Raw genomic sequence first — 17,839 nt, forward strand, 5'->3', positions numbered from 1 at the left:
GTCATACTGTGATTCTGTGTATGTTTTTTAAAACGGTTTTATCTTTTTTCTAGAATGGAAAGCATCTGGGCTGTAAGGAAAAATCAATCAAAGAATAGGACAAACAGATAACTGAAAGAAGTATCAGTGTTTATTAAATTACTCTCATGTCATGGCACTAGGATATGGATCCAAAATTTGGAATGTAAATTTGTGTGTTAACTGTCCGATGGGACAACCAGTAAAACAAGAGAAGTCACACTTCTGAAAGTGAAGTGGAGATTATAGTTAAAGATTCAGATTTCTTGAACTTTAGACTGCATTAGAGACATACATACTTATGTGGAGAACAGTCTTTCTCTGAGAGGTTTAACCATCAGAAGTTAATCTTTTGAAAATAGTATTAAAAATGTTCTAACTAGAATTACAAGTAAAATAATCTGAATCATTTTGGCACAGCAATTCTTTTCCAGAAAAATGTGTCCACATTATATGCAGGCAGAAATGCATAGGAGCTGAACACAGGAACTTGGATAGTTAGCCTTGTGGAGCAGAAACCACTTATGTAAAGAAACCAACAGAGAAGGGTCTGGGGTGTTGAGACAATTAATAATGTTCTTATGTTTTGTAGTTGTTTGAAACATTGAGGCACTGAGAAAATAGTATAGAAGTTAGAGATGAGCTGTGTCAGTTGAAAGGAGGAGATCAAAAGACACTGCCTCAAATCTACAAGTTGAAGCTCATTAAACCATATAGTTTAAGTGGAGTAGAAGATAAGGATGGTAACAATTCAAGAGCTAGTTAGGTGGGTTAAGAGGATTTTTATGATCTTGGGAAGCTACTGTTTAGGCATTTATTTCCATAAGAAAATTGAAAAGAAGCTTTTAATAGGGAGGGAGAATGGTTAAAAATTACATGAAACGAAATAACGTCAACCTAGGGAACTAATTTTGAGAGTTTATAGTAACAATCAGTGATAAGAATGGGGTTAAAGAAGTTGAGATGGAAACAAGCAAATTGCAAACAAGAACTGGCTCAGATCTTGGCCCAGTGAAAGCATTCTGTAGCAATTAACTGCAGAACTGCAAATAAAGTGAAAATTACTAGAAAGAATGTAATTATTCAAATTAAAATTTTTAAAACATGTAATTACATTTAGTAATAAAACAGAGAAAATTGTTTAGCTTCTAAAAAGATCCTTACACATATGTTCGTGCAGGTCACATTTGCATTTAGAAAGAACCTGAAATACTGTGAAATTTAGGTTTCAGACACCATAACAGATTTAGACCAGCAATGCTATAGTGCTATAGACTAGTCATGTTAGCCTGGAGAAAAAGAGAAACTTTGGTCTTGTTTTTTGGGTTTTTTTGGGGGCTTTTTTTGTTGGGTTTTTTTTGTTGGTTTTTTTTTTGTTTGTTTGTTTGTTTTTGTCAGATTCCAATGAGGAAAAATGTCTGTAATGTTAAAGAATCATTTTCCAGGTCTCACATTTTGTTGGGTTTTTTTTCAAATTTGTAGTTCTGGCAAGCTCACAATGAAATATTATAATTGTGAGCCAATTGCTTCATAAATATTTCATTGAAAACAAATTCAGACATATGACTGAGTATCAGAGGTAGGTCCTCTGCATCATAGCAATGTGTCAACTACGGCAAAAAAAGGAAAATCTTAGTCCACCATGGACTTACTGAAAAAGAAAAATAAGCATTGGTGTAGCAAAATTTTTCAGTCTGGTTCTTCATTCAAAACATAATATATGAAAACATGGCTTTATGTTGTCCTGGTTTTAATCCATACGTTTGTCACAGAACAAGAATAATTTTTGCATGTTTTAGAAATCAAGTACTAACAGCACAAGGGGGAACAACTAAGGCACAGTTTTTTGTCTCTACAAGATGTAGCTCTGTCTTGGTTTGAAAGACAGATATCTGCTAGGAAGGGGGCAGGACCTCTCTAGAGATGGAGAATTCAAATCCCCTCCCTCTAAATTATTCTAATTTAAAAAATTAAAGGAGCTTTCAGACAGAGGTATGGGGATAGGAATAACAGTTCTTTACTAGTAGATATAACAAAACAACAAACAAACAACAACTACAGCATTAGTAATAAACAGAACCAGGAACTTTGAGGGCTTTCTTTTACAAAAACGCCCGGGGCAGTTTGATCTCGGTGCCCCTGCAGGACTCCGAGAGGCCGAGCTGGAAGGGAGGAAAGTCCCAGGCTGGTGGATGAGATGAGGAGCTCTGCGCTGGTAGCTGGAGTGGCAGGGGATGTCCCGGCAGGGCTGGGCAATGCAGGGCTACAGAGTAGCAGGAAAGCCTCAAAGCTCGGAGCTCAGGATTCCTCAGTACATGAGCAGATGACTGTAGATTTCCCAGGACGAGACAGAGGCAGAGTGATGGCCGCAAACTCTTCTTGCAATGGGGGCAGCTTGACTGTCCTCTCCGAGGCTGAGAGCAAGCAAGAGTGAGTTCCCCTCCCTCAGCTCTGTCTTCTTGCCTTTCCCAAACCTCGTCATCTCTCCCCTCTGAGGGACACTCCCAGGGACTCAAAAACAATAGGTGTAGCTTTGTGCTGCCATGTCCCTCAAGTACTCCCTTTTGTTCTGACTAAGTAATCAAGGCCTCTTGGAAACTTATGGGAAAAAAATTCTGTAAGTGAAAAAAAAAAACAAATCTAACCCCCAACAAGCTCTTTAAGCTCAAGAGGAGATATGTGATCTAGTGAGAAACAGTCATGCTTTGGAATGTTAATTCCCCCTTGTACAACACCATGTTTCTTTCCTGACAGAGTGAAAACTAGTATGAATATGGAATTACGTGAATATTTTTTGTCACTGATAGCACATTGAGCTTTGTATTTTGGACTGTATAATAAAATCTAGCACTTAGAGCTCGGTCGTGGTTGCAGGGGGAGGTGAATTTTTCCAGGGAGATGTGGGCAAGCCAATCAGTGATCAGCTTTTCTGCTGGCACCTGGATTGGTCACTCGGAGGTTTGGACACGCCTCTGAGGACACAAAGAGTTAAAAGCAGGACTCCAGGGGGTTTCGGTCTCTTTTGGGTTCTGGTTTCAGCAGTAGAAACATCTCCTCTCCCCTGCTCAGCTTTGGGCTGAGTGGGGGAGGGGAGCCACGTGGCTGGGCTCAGGAAAACCATGCGGTGGAACTAAAGTAAGCTGGGGCCCCGGGGGGGAGAAGAGAGTGGACAGGACTCTGGAACTGAGCTGCCCCATCCAGGATGGAGGGGTGGAAAACTGTGGAAGTGCCTTCTGTGTGTGCTCACCCTCCCCCCCCCCCCCCTGCCTCCGGGACAAGATGCCCAGCCACGTGGGAGTTGCCCAGCCTGGGAGTGCCTGAGCCTGCAGCCCTGCTGAGAGCTAGAAACTGTTAACCCTTTCTGAGGCAGAAAGAAACTTTTCTTAGACATTGATTCTCATGACTGGTAGTTTCAGAAGAGAGAGAGAAACAGCCTGGGACCAAGATGATAAAGCATGATTGGAAAGAACCCGATGGGCAGGGAATTGAAGAAGAGTGGCTTCTGAGCTGGACTTTTCTTGCATAATGTTAGCCATAGACTGAACTCAAGCCTCCTTTGAACATTAACTGCATTTGGGTGGATTACAGCTGCCCCTGCTTTTGCTACAGTGACTGGCACTTTAAGAGTGGAGTGAGCAGAGAAGAGAGGGGGAGGGTGTGGTGGCGCCCTCTGCCCTCAGGGGAGACCTGCTCTCGGAACCCTCGACCCCAGGGGGAAAAGGGGGAGAGCTCGGCATGCAAGTATCCTTAAAAGAGCCCTATATGTAGCTTCAGCCTATGGACAGCGGTGAGAGCGATGGACATAGGAAAAAGGAAGTGTCCCCTGGCAGACTTCTCCGGGCAGTGCCATGGGTGACATGGAAACACATAAGGGGTGGACCCGTGTTTTCTGAGGAACAGTCTGTAGTGCGAGAGAGACTCCTCTCTCCCTTGCCGAATTGAAGATTGGGGTTTTTTTGAGTGGTGATTGATTTAAAACCCAAAGGTTTGGTCTGTAGAGAGTAATGTGTGGGGGGTGGAAACTGGGGGAAGAGAAGAAATGTTCTGAGAAGTTTTTATTTCTGTCTCTGTGTGTGTTTAAGAGTTTTCTGTCTCTGTTCTTATGTAACGTAATAAAGTTTTGGTTTTTTTGTTTTCAAGATTTAGGCCTGCTCTGCTCTGTTCCTGATCACATCCCACAGTAGTTGTTAGGGAAAAAACATATTCATGGGTGCATTAACATCTGGCCAGTGTTAACCCTTGACAAGCTCAAATTAATGTTAGCATACAGTATGTACTGTCTACGTCTGTGCAAGTTGCTTTTAGTACTTTTATTATTTTTCCTGTAATTGAAACTAATAGGCATGCCCTTTAGATGCTATTTTACCTCAGATACAACTTTATAAATATTTCAACTTAGATATAATTGGATAAATTGAACTTGTTTAATTGGCAATGCAATCAAGCCAGCATGGCTTAGGAAGTCATATCACATGAAAAATACAGCGATAATGCATGCTAATAAGGAATAAGCAAATTGTTTTAACAAAAAGTTCCACACTTTAGAAGCCATTTATGTCTTGTTATAGGGTTTTACAGCTTTGCCATTACTTCTGTGTTACTGTTGCCATTATTCAGAAATTTGCATGCAACAAAATGTTTTTGTTCACCTTTAAAATTTTTCTTTGAATGTTGTTATAAATGCTAATCGGATATTCCAATTTTAAATAATAATTTGGTTTATTAATAACAAATCAAATTACAGAATTTCGATAACCCACCAACAGCGGAGAAACTTGACAGAGTTTTCCCGGGAAATGTCAAGGGTGAACCATGAGGTACAGGGTCTGGCAGCCTGATATCTCCCCCAACGGTTCACAAATTCGCCCTGTTTGGGGCTTGGGTTTTATACACTTTATTTAGTCCATGGCAATATTTCCCCAGATTCACCATTGTTTCCCCACTAACTAAACAAAATTCGAGAGGCTCCCCAACCAAGCAGAAAAGAGTCCTTTTCTTAGTTCAAGTGTTAATGTCCAATTTCAATAGGTCCTTATAGTTGATGAGTGGTCGAGATATCGAGGATGTGACTTGATGGTCCGCGAAGCCGGCACCCAAGGTGTGAGTTGCTGGTGCCAGCTTATCTCCGGGGTCCCCTCCCTGGTACTTGGGCAGCTGCGGGCTTTCTCGGAAAAATCCCTTTGTTCTCTTATGAATGGAGGTGTCAGCGGTCTCGGGGCTGTCAGTTTCGCCGTCTGCTGCAAAGTCTCTTTAAAACATAAACTTCTACCTGATATCACATTATACAACTTTATAAATTTCTAATTTATCATAAAAACATGAATTAACCATCTATGTTTATAACAAATGTTAATTCTCAAATTTGTAGTGGGAACTTGAAAATGTAGAGTTAGTTTTATCTGAGCAATATTTATTTTTCTGTCTCTCAAGAAAATTTTTCCAAATTGCAAAATACTGAACGCCAGTAATGGGGTACACCAAGGATCTCACATACACACAGTGCTGCGTCACATTCTGTGCATCTCTAGCTTGGGTGGGATAAATATGGAGAAGTTTGAAACAAGGAGCCTGATGAAGTGCTGAGGTTTGGACTATACAGGCAAGAGCTCTGAATAAGAGCCAGAATTTATGGATTTAAGTATATGCTTATATATGTCAGAAAGAGATTTTTTTTTGTGTGTGTTAAGCATGCTTACTAGAAGCTTTTAGTAAATTTTCAGACTGCATCAATGTTTATATTTTTGGAGTAAGTCAAGAGCACAATATAATATATAACATGGTTATATATTTTTAGCCCTTTTGTGAATAAATTTTTAAAAACACAATAATTTTATTTTTTATTTGAAATATCTTTTTACACAATTTATTGTATTCAAGGAATATTGAAATATTAATTTGGATATGAGGAAATATATTTTGTACACAAATACTAAAAGCATTATTAATAGTTATTCTTAATTTACTAGAAATAGTGTATTTCAAGTAGGGATTTACCATTAATTAAGCTTTGTGTTCTTACTTGATGATATAAAATATTAGTTAGCCTGTTTGCAATATGTATAGAATAAGTTAGTGAGGTGCATATTTTCCAAACTGAGTACGTATCTAAAAATTCAGACAGCTGATTTTAAAAGCAGATAAGTTCTTTGAAGGATTTGCAGAAGCTCCTAAGCATCATGTGTCTTTAAGAGCGTCTAAGTAGGAGAGCAAAGATAAGTAGGTGCCTAATTTAAAGAATCCCAGTCGGCATCTATCGGCATGTTTCTGAGACTTAATATGTGTTCTAGGGTGTCTGAAAAAGACTGACTGTCTAGTTGACCTGATTTCAGTGATTTCAAACTTTTATACTATTGCACTGCAGAGTGCTGAAGAAAACAGACATGGTGGATGGGAAGAAAACTATGCATACAGGTTTTCATTTTTTCATGAAAATAGTGTTCTCTAATTCATAGCTTCATAAACAATGTATCATCGGGTTTTTTTCAACCACAAAAGATTTTCTTTGCTCAGGGTCTTGGTTCAGTAGACACATTTCCTGTTTTTCTCTGATCAAAGTGCTAGTTGCATGTCTTTATCGTTAATATATTCAACAGTTGTTTTCATTTTAAATAGTACTTGTTTGCTGAAAAGCTTTTTATCCAAACTCCTATTTTTTAGGTGAGTAATACACATGCTTAGCAGGTTACTGATGAGACAAAAAGGCATCTGTAGATCCGGGTGATGCTTCATACATAGATTTGCACATTAATTTTTCCTTTCATAAGCTTGAATTAGTTGAAAATATGATCTCTTGGCATTATGCCTAGCTGCATTTGGCTTGAAATTCTATACTTTCTTGGCTGCTTTTTGTAAAGAAATTCAAAATTACATAAAATTTTCAAAATTAAGTTTACCACATCACCAACTTTGACCATATTTTCGCCTTCATTTAAAGCCAGCCTAAAGTGATTGTATGAAGCAGTCCTTTACTTCTCTTCTATGTTCTTGTAATGGTTTTGAATTCAAAACCATGCAGAAACACCAAATTATGTAGAGGTTTAAATATTTTCTTATTGTATGTTATAAATGCGTAGCCAATCCAGTTAATAACAATGAATTTTATTAATAATTTACAAAAATAAAATTTGGAAACAAAATTTGCAAAAACGAAAAAGCCACAAACAAAGTCAGTGTCAAGCCCGGGGTCGGCACTGGGTGAACCTAGTTTCAGCCTCTATCGCACCGGAGCTCCCCTGTTCACAATTTCAGTCCCAGCAAGGTCAGTTTATATACAGGTTTTGGCCGGACAGGGCATTGCTTCATACTTCTTTGTCCTTTTCGACTCCTTTTCCATATTCATGTAATTCTGTCCTCACTGCCGGAGGGTTGATTGGGTTTTTGAGAAGAGATGAATACTTGATTTGATTTCTGGGAGTCTCATATTGGGATGCACACCCCAGATGATGAAGTCTAGATCCATATCAAGCGATAATTGTCGGTTGTGTTCAAGTCCATCTCCAGAGTGGGCTTATCTCTTCTCATAGCCACCCTCCTTTCTGTTGTAAATCATGGTCCTTGCCCAAGTTTCGAGCAAGGGCATTCACAATTCTTAATCCTTTTACTTTTTTTCCAAGCCCAGGTGACTGCTACCATATTCCCCCTAAAATGAGGCTGAATTTATACCATCAATACATCATATTACATGAACATGAATGCTTATACATTTATATTGCATGAACACGAATTACATCATATATTACATTGTGAAAATAAGATTAGGAGAAAAGGCAAAACAGGCTCAACTTAAAGAAAAAAAAATTATTAACACACACTAAAAGAAAGAGGGAAAGAAAATAAAATGAAAGTTTTCAAAGCACTTTCACGACTCTTGCTAATGGTTTACTTTCTCACATACAATATAAAGAGACAAAATTTGTAATTTTCAGTCAGTTTCACCATTCAAATATAATCTTTCATCTGTTCTTTTAGGAAAGGAGTCTCTCTTAGAAACTTCTATGGAATTTCTCCACTAACAACATAAAAGTTGTCTTGTGGGTCTCATCTCTCACAAAGACAGCCGCCCAGAAACCTGCCTTTGTGAGGTCCTTCTCAAATGCAGCTTTCCCAACACTGCATATGGGCCATATCTGCTTATTAGGGGTACTGTTTAAGGGTGCCTTTTTCTAGTATAAAACAAATGTTCTCTTCTATTTCTCAAATCATCTTCATCTCAAAAACTAAAAATCTCCTTTTCCTTAGGAGCAAAGAGCTTCATATCACTTTTAACTAGAGCTTTACATCCCCCCCGACAGCATTCATATGTCACAAGAAAAAAAAGTCCATTATCCATAATTTACTAGAGACGTCCAGCCAAATTAGGCCACTCCTTCTCCTTTGTTCCAAATAGTCTTTTCACTCACTCTTGAAGTTTCATGCTATGTCCCTTTATAGTTCAATCACTTTGTCTGTTCTCACTTCAGGAAGGGCTGGTGCTCTTGGAGTTCCATTTGCTGGCAGGAAAGCGTTAAAGCTTGCCGGGCCTGCGGTGCTCATATGGTCTCGCCGAGCAGCAGCTGCAAAGATCTCAAAGCCATGCCGGTGGGACAGGCTGGTGGATGCTCTCTTTTCCACCCCTCGATGTGATCTAAGGTAGCTCAGCTCGGGGCTGCCATCAGTGTCTGCAAGCTCCTTTTCCTCACTGCTGGCTGCTCCGGGCCTAGCCATGGCCTGACCCCCTCTGCTGCGGCCTCCAGCACATGGCCAGCCCTGCCGACCCAGAGCCTCCCCTCTTCCCCGCCGGCAGCCGGGGAGGAGAGGAGCTCGGTTCGGCCGCCCAGGCCGCTCCCCGCAGCAGCGGCTCCCAGAGACCGGGCCAGGCCCAGCCCGGCTGCCCAAGGCAGAGCGGGCCTAATCCGGGCCCTGCCGCGGCCCATGATGTTACCTGGTGGCTCACCGGGAGGGAAGAGAGGGAGGGCTCAAACAAAGCCTCACTTTTATATGGGTATTGCCAAAAGTCACATTCTGTTTTCTCAGTGGTCAAACCACATGCCAATAGTCAAGAACTGGCCCTTGATACGTCCTTGGCTTTTCTAAAGAAATCCAAGGTCCTGACAGCACAATAGTCCATATTCTTCTTTAACTAAAAACCAATCTGCGTTAACCCATAACAGTTCTGTATCGAGTAATGGTCTGTGTTGAACTGGACCTGGAACACACCTGGTCAACACTCACCCTACCCACCCTGCCCCTATGTTTGGTGACAGGAACAACCGAGTTAAAAATAGATACTTTTGTTAGAAATGAGATGCTTGACATGGCCAATATAACAAGCAGCAATTCAATTTAATAATTAATTAATTAGCATGGTAAAGTGTGAGCAAAGACAGCGCGCTGGGTACAGTGGTAGGGGTTTTCCCTTCCGACTGCACACCAATTGCTGGACTTGCTGGATTTTATTGGCTATATTCATACATATTCATAAGCTTTTCTCAGCAGTTTCTATTTCCAATATTTAACATCATTATTCAATACCTATTGTGATCTATTTTAAATTTCAGTATTCCAGGATGTTTTTTTTACCAGTCTGTGAGAAAGCCTTTTTACATTGTAAAACTACAGTTTAAAATTCTTTAATACAAAACAAGCTTCTAAAGTTATAATTCAAAGACTCTTATTACAGAATAGCTTGAGATTTATAATAGGTAATTGCAAGCAAAGTTTGTTCAAAAACCTTCCATGCTTTCCTCGGTTGTTTATTAGAACTCATCTTTATAACTGTCCCATGGCTGTGTTCTACAATTACAATTACACATTCTTTTTATTTCCCTGACACAAAATACAACTTTGTATTTCACACTTTCTTAACATATTTGACTTAGATTCAAATCTGAGGGCATAATTTCACATAACAATTTGCACCAAATACAGCAGAGGCAAATTTTGTGCTGGGGAACGTATGTAAGCTTTTTTAGATAGGAATTAAGTTTGAAAATGGGGAATGTGGATAAGAAAACAGCATGAAGATAAGTTGAAAGCACATAGTACTGAGTAATCAGTTTATCTGTTCAGCTGTCAGAGATACCAGCTTCTAACAAGAGAGAGAAAACATCTGTATTGATGCATGAATGTGGGGTTCTGTCGGAAAGATTTCTACCTGTGAAACAATGATACAGGAAAAAATATATCTTTGTGGTACTCTAGCATGAGCTGTTTTTTCAGAGATCCTGTTGATTGCATCATATAGAATTTTTCTGAGCATGAATTGTTGATCATCTAGAAAATATACAGGAAAGAAAGAACTGTGACCATGTTTTGGTGGGAACATATAAACTTTGAAAGGATATTCCAAATAAACCCAGCAATTCTATTTGTAGCATATTCACTGATAGTTATCAGGAGGAATCTGAATTTAATTATTTAGGTGTGTATTTTTTTCTAGACTTGGATAGCATGCTTTGTTTGATTTTTATATGTACAAAAACATTAGGACTTCTACAGAGCTATTGTTGAGATAAGGTACGCTTAAAAGTGGTGGTTACTTTTCAAGGATGAGACGCTCTACAGTTGCATAAATATTAATTAATGGTTGTCTAAAAAGTAATTTACTAAATGTTCAGTATTAAATATGATGGTGTTCTAGAAAGCATTTCTGTAAGTCTCAGCACCTCAGCAGATGAAAATATCTGAGAGTCTTAACAGTGAATTCACATTTTGTCCAATATTACAGATAAACTTCTGTTTAGAAAAGAGTGTGTTTTATATCTGGTCAAGCTTCAGTCTTTCAGTGTGAAGGGCTTGAAGCACATAATGGACACAGTATTCTCTGGTCATCTAGGTGAATATCTTGGCAGCTAATTTCTGCTGACTTGTGTGCTGTAGGGGTGTACCATATCTGCTTCCAGATGCCCAGCATGTATACAGATGGAAAAGAGGGATTGGAGGGGAGTGTCTGCAGAACACTTAAGGCTTTGTTCTTTACTTGCCAGAGAAGTCACAGGAATCCTCATTACTTAGTTTTAGTTAGTATTGTTTAAAAGTCACTAGATATTCCTGGCAAGACAGTACTGTTGTGGAAAAACTTGCACTGAGGTTGTAGCATTTTCAAAAAGGAACAGAATTAAGTCTGTGAGAAGAAGCAGATTGATAAAATTATAGGAAATGCCAGAGTCAATGCTACTCGAGGACTTTATCTTTCTTTTTGGGTAGACTTAGAATGCAATCCTAATTCTATTGCTTTCTTCCAGAGGGCTCTTCATTCACATAACACATGGAATGGACATTACTCCTTTTTATCTAATCAGGAATTTGTTGTCAGTACACTCTTAGGTCTTTTATTTTACGGTAGCCAGACAGTTAAACTAAATTTCTCATATACTTTAATATGTCTTTATTCCTTGTACATTTTGAGAATTCTGCAAATAGCAACTAATTTACAGCTGTCTCACACACTGTCCCTCTGTGATGTCTTTTTACAAATAGATGATGGTTCTGCAGATGAAAGCAAATAAATTATATGTGAGATGTCGTTATCCAATTTAAGGATTTTTCTGTTCATATTTCACATTGCATAGCATTTTATATATTCAACTAATTTTTGTTTTAGTTTATCTAAAAATATTTACAATGTTCTCAAATCATATGTCAGGTTTTCAAGACCTCAGGAGAGCACAAATACACTCAGTACCAAAAAGAATTTTGCTGAAATTATCTAGGATCAGTAGACCACTACAAGCCTTACTTTTCTTTCCTTTTGTGCCATCTCCCTAGTTCATTCATTACACATCTTTCAAACTCTTGAGTAAATTAACAAGATTTATACAATCAGTAATCTCTTGACACTGGTTCATTCCTGTAGCGGATCTGTACTGTACTTCCCAACTGAATGACCTTGATGCCATTTGATCCACCCATGTTCTCAAAGCAAGATAAGCTGCACAGGTGTAATTCCTGATGGATTTATCTAAGCCTGGTTGTAAAGACAATTACTAAGATTCAAAAAGCTTCTCCATTTTAAGATGTCACTATCCTTAAAAAGTCTGCCTAGTATAATTTATTACTTCTCTGTAGCAATTTAAGACAATTATTTCTTGTAGCATTCATCGTGGTATTCTTTTCAGGTACCTTTCAGATGTCTTTTGCTTGTTTGACAGCTGTTATGTGAATCGTCTTTTCTTAAGAGTCCTTCAGCCTCTTTTTGGTGACTATTTTCTAGGTTTCTCATTATTCCTGTTACTCCTTTTTCAATTAATTCCTGTCTGGTTTAAAGCCTTGTCACAAGCTGTACAGAGCTATGTGAAATTATCTTACATGTTTTGTAGGTTGCACTAGCATTTATATATCCTGGTATAATGGTTTTAAACACTGCTCAATTTTTTCTTCCTTTAAAATAGATGTCTAGCCAATTGCTCCAGCTTTTGTTAATATCTTAATTATTTTGTCTGTGTAACAGTAGACCATAGCAGTTTTCTGTATTGAATTACATTTTATTTTAGCATATTTTAATATTATGCCTATTTCTATTATATCTCTATATTCTAAAACTCTTCCATGTTCAATAGGACATCCTTTAGCTTATCTTCCAACACTCTAGAATAATAGAATAACCTGACTTGGAAGGGACCACAAGAATCCTCATGTTCAACTCCTGTCCTGCACAAGACATCCCCAAGTCACACCATGTTCCTGAGAGCCTTGAACTCTGTCAAGCTTGGTGCTGTAATCAGTTCTCTGAGAAGCCTGTTCCAGTGCCCAACCACCCTGTGAGTGAAGAACTTTTCCCTAATATTCAACCTAAGCCTCCCCTGACACAACATCAGACCATTCCCTTTAGTCCTGTCACTGGTTACCACAGAGGAGAGATCAGTGCCTGCCCATCCTTTTTCTCTCATGAAGAAGCTGCAGACTGCAATGAGGTCTCCCCTCAGTCTTCTCCAGGTTGAACAGACCAAGTGATCTCAGCCACTCCTCATATGGCTTCCCCTCAAGGCCCTTCACCAGCTTTGTGGCTCTCCTTTGGAGGCTTTCTAATAGCTTGATATCTTTTTTATGTTGTGGCACCCAAAACTGCACACAGCATTCAAAGTGAGGCCACCCCAGTGCAAAGCAGAGTGGGACAATCCCCTCCCTTGCCCGGCTGTCAATGCTGCGGCTGATGCCCCCCAAGACACAGTTGGCCCTTCTGGCTGCCAGGGCACAATGACTCAAATTCAACTTGCCATCAATCAGGACCCCCAGTTTCCTTTCCATGGCACTGTTTTCCAGCATCTCATTCCCCAGTTCATCTGTACATCCAGGGTTGCACCATTCTAGGTGCAGAATCTGGTACTTTTCTTTGTTGATCTTCATACAATTAGTGATTGCCCACCCCTCTTATTTGTCTAGGTCTCTCTACAGGACCTCTCTGCCTTGGAGGAAGTCAGCAGCTCCTCCCAATTGAATGTCATTTGCCAACTTTCTTCATATACTTTTGAGTCCTGCATCCAGGTTGTTTATGAGGACCCTGAAGAGCACTGGCCCTACAGTGGAGCTGTGTGGAACCTTATTAGTAACTGGTCACCAGCCTAATGTACCCCTAATGTTATCCCATTTACCCCACAGCACTTTGTGTCCAACCCATGAGCCAGGTGCTCAACAATCACATGATGGACTCATCCTGCTGTCTGCTGGACATTTTGTCCAGAAGGGCACTGTGAGAGACAGTATTGAAAGCATTACTGAAATCCAAAAAGGTTATATCAACTGGCTTCCCTTGGTCAGCTAGGTGAGTAACTTTGTTGTAAAAGGAAATTGTCAAGTTGGACTTCATCCTCGTTAAGCTGTCCTGGCTGTGACCAGGATTGTGACCAATTATTGCATTGTCTTTCATATGTCTTCCTGTAACTCCTAGAATAATCTTCTCCATAATTTTACCAGGCATGGAAGTGGGACTGGGTCAGCATTTGCCAGCTTCCTGTTAATTCTCCTGATTCCCAAGACCATTGAAAAGTCATGGAGAGAGATCTGGTTAGGAAATCAGGCAGCTCTTTGAGTACTACACTGGCATGAATCCCCTCACACCACCTCTCGTTTTTGACCACTGTTTCTCATTGTGTCCTCATAGCCTGAATGTCAGTGAATTCTTTTTCTGTGGAGCTTTTCAGGTATGTTTCTTGCTCTTCTACCAGTTTAAGAGTAACACTGAAGGAATTTTGACCCACCAATATTTACCTGAACTATCTTTACAGTGTCTTAATGCACTGTTAATCTGGGGAATGATGTCAAGAGGTTTGAACCAGAGTTCTGTTTCTGGTGTCGTTAGCTGCTAATAAATTGTCAGAACTGCCTTGATTATTTCCAGCTTATGTAAGCACCATGATGTTGCTTTGTTTCTGAAAACAATGAATATATATCTCTGCTGCCTGCCTGTCCTTAAAACAAGTTCAGCGAGGGTAACATTTTACCATACCTGTGAATGGGAGTACTGGTTTGGAAGTGTGTGCTGACCTTGCACTCAGTATCTCATGTATCTCTGTCTGTGCCAGATGTTGAGCATTAAGTATTTTTAGTGTTTAAAAGGATAGTGTTGTTATAAATGCCAATACAATATTCCAGTTAAAATAATAATTTGGTTTATTAACAAAAGATCGAATTACAGAATTTCGGTAAACCCATCAACAGCGGAGATACTTGACAGTCTTTTTCCCGGGAAAATGCCAAGGGTGAACCTCGAGACACAGAACCTGGCCGTCTGCTGTCTCCCCCTAGGTTCACAAATTTGCCCGGTTCAGGGCTTGGTTTTTATACATTTTATTCTGCCCTCGGCAATATTTCCCCATGTTTCCCTTTGTGTCCCAGCTAGCTATTCAAATCCAAGGGTGTCTCTGGCTAGGCTGAAAAGAGTTCTTTCTCTCAGTTCATATGTTAATGTCCAGTTTCTATAGATCCTTATGGCTGATGAATGGTCAAGATATGGATGATGAGGCTTGATGCTCGGTGCCTTATCTTGATGGGTCTCCTCCTGGTGATTGAGGAGACTGCTGGTTTCCTGTAAACCTTTTGTCTATTTCTCAATGTAAGCTTCTGGGGTGGTGCCTGCCTTTTCATAATTTGGTTTAACAAAATGTTACAAGGTATCCTGAAACTTATACTTTCATACAACACACATATATATACAGTTTTTTATAGTTTTCAATTTATCATTAACCATAAGAACATGAATTAATAATTTCACATTTTTCACAGTGTTATTTGCAAATAGGACAGAGTAGACAACTTCAAAGGAAAAGAAATTAAAAAGAATAAAATTGCAACTCATGATGCTAGCTGAAGCACCTATGAAGTATTTACTAGTCTCTTCAGCAACTTCACTCTGAGTGAATCAAAGGAGCATTGGAGTCTGTAAAAAATAATCTCTCAAAAAAAGGATTAAAGAAATCTTCAGAAATTAAATCAAAGTACTACTTTTTTTCTTCACACTTCCTACTCTATTTCTCAGTAAATCAAATCTGGAATGGGTTTATATGTCAAATATTAAGTGGTGGTCTCACCAACCAGAGTAATCAAAGCCTAAAGCACAACACTGTAGGTTTGAATTCTTAAACTACTAAGTTTGAATAATAAAAACTCTCAAATCTTAAGGAAAGACATCTCTTTTTAACAGAGACGAGTATTAAATTTGAGCAATAATCCATTCCACAAACTCCAAATACTTGTTTGAGCATTAAAATATGGATTAGGTCATGTACTTTCTGGAGAGAGGGCTGGTGGGCATCACAGTAATGTAAGCACTCTCCTGTACAGCCAGGATAATTGAGGTAGAAAAAGTATTCAGTTACTTCAAAATCAGCATGGGCAGGTGTTTGGTTTGATTCCACTTTCTAGTCCTTTATGAGATATTTATACTATATAGCTTTCAGTTGGGACAGTTACCTTAGGATTTTTTGGGAGAATTAAAAGGTTATAAGTGTCATTTTCCTTTAACCATGCCTTTTTGGCAAAAGGTGATGCATTCAAAACTGAAGTACAGTAATGACTTTATTTAAGTACACAAAATTTGAGGTATTAATTTCTGTCTTTTTAGTACTGGCAATGGTGCACAAATGTACTATTTTTATACAGTGATGCACTTCAGATTATGCAAGATGTAGAACTGCATAAGAGTGTGAAAAGACTAGAAGTCTGCTTAAAAAGTTGGTAAAGTTCTGTAAATTTGCAGTGCTTAAATCTGCATACTACTGGGAACCTCAAGTGAAGTCTTTCAGGAGGCTTCTTGATTCTTACATAGCTACAGTGCTCCCACCCCTTACATATTGTTAGGAGAGGGAGAAACTTGGGCTTTAGCATTCTCTGGAAATCCCAAGAATCATACAATGGAACTGCGTTTCAATTAAGTTATGTACCCCAACAAAATATAACTCAGGGAATAAAAGCGACAAATTCGGGTGAGATTGTTCTGAAGTGTAGCAATGCATAGAAAACACTTCATATTTTTATTTGTTACTTGAACTGGTTTTCTGACTCGTATGGTTCTGTGGCCTTTACCTTTTTAAAGAGACATCTGGCATCTTTTGTTCAAGGATGAAGTGTTCTCCATAACAATCTTTCTTCTTTCGCTTTTTGAAAAAGCTCTCTGTAGATGCTTCCCTCCCTTGTTTTTTTTGTTTATGTTTTTCCAGGTAATACATTGTCATGGGTTAGCACTGGCCAGATGTTAGTGCACCCATGAATATATGTTTTTTCTCTAACAACTCCTGTGGGATGTGATCAGGAACAGAGCAGAGCAGGCTTAAATCTTGAAAACAAAAAAAAAACCCACCAAAACTTTATTAATTACATAAGAACAGGGACAGAAATACTCTTAAACACACACAGAGACAGAAATAAAAACTTCTTAGAACATTTCTTCTCCCAGTTTCTACCTCCCCACCCATCACTCTTCACAGACCAACCCTTGGGTTTTAGATCAAACAATCACCACTCAAAAACAAACTAATCTTCAATTCAGCAAGGGAGAGAGGAGTCTCTCTCGCACCACAGACTGTTCCTCAGAAAACACGGGTCCACCCCTTATGTGTTCCCATGTCACCCGTGGCACCGCCCAGAGAGGTCTGCCAGGGTGACACTCTCTTTTTCCTATGTCCAGCGCTCTCACCGCTGTCCACAGGCTGAAAACTGCATACAGGGCTCTTTTAAGGATACTTGCATGCCAAGCTCTCCCCTTTTTACCCAGGGGCCAGGGTTCCAGGAGCAGGTCTGCCCTGAGGGCAGAGGGTGCCACCTCACCCTCCCCCTCTTTTCTCTGCTCGCTCCACTCTTCAAAGTGCCAGTCACTGTAGCAAAAGCAGGGGCAGCTGTATCCACCCAAAATGCAGTTTATGTTCAAAAGAGACTTAAGTTCAGTCCATGGCTGACATTATGCAAGAGAAGTCCGGCTCAAAAGGCTACTCCTCTCATTCTTCCATCGAGTTCTTTCCAATCATGCTTTATCATCTCGGTCTCAGGCCGCTGCCCTCTCTCCGAAAACCACCAGTCATGAAAATCAATGTCTAAGAAAAGTTTCTTTCTACCAAGCAAGGGTTAACAGTTTCTTCTCAGCAGGGTGCTGCAGGCGGAGGCACTCCCAGGCTCCGCAAACCCCCACGTGGCTGAGCACCTTCTCCCGGAGTTTGGGGGGGGAGGAGGGGGGTGAGCACACACAGAAGGCACTTCCACAGTTTTCCACCCCTCCATCCTGGACGGGGCAGCTCAGTTCCAGTTCTGTCCCTTCTCTTCTCCCCCCCCCGGGGGGGCTCCGGCTTACCTGAGCCGACCACGTGTTTCCCCTCCCCCACCCAGCCTCGTGGCCGGGCAGGGGAAGGAGGCCTGA

At 39.8% G+C, this 17,839-nt stretch overlaps 1 protein-coding gene across 1 annotated transcript in view; it reads left to right on the forward strand.

Annotated features, from left to right (window-relative positions):
- SPOCK3 (SPARC (osteonectin), cwcv and kazal like domains proteoglycan 3) overlaps nucleotides 1-17,839 on the forward strand; it is a 215,418-nt gene that overhangs the window by 130,279 nt on the left and 67,300 nt on the right. The gene's annotated exons all lie outside the window — the stretch shown is intronic.

The sequence above is a fragment of the Prinia subflava genome, assembly GCF_021018805.1.
Source record: "Prinia subflava isolate CZ2003 ecotype Zambia chromosome W unlocalized genomic scaffold, Cam_Psub_1.2 scaffold_2cwr_NEW, whole genome shotgun sequence".
Taxonomy (NCBI): Eukaryota; Metazoa; Chordata; class Aves; order Passeriformes; family Cisticolidae; genus Prinia; species Prinia subflava.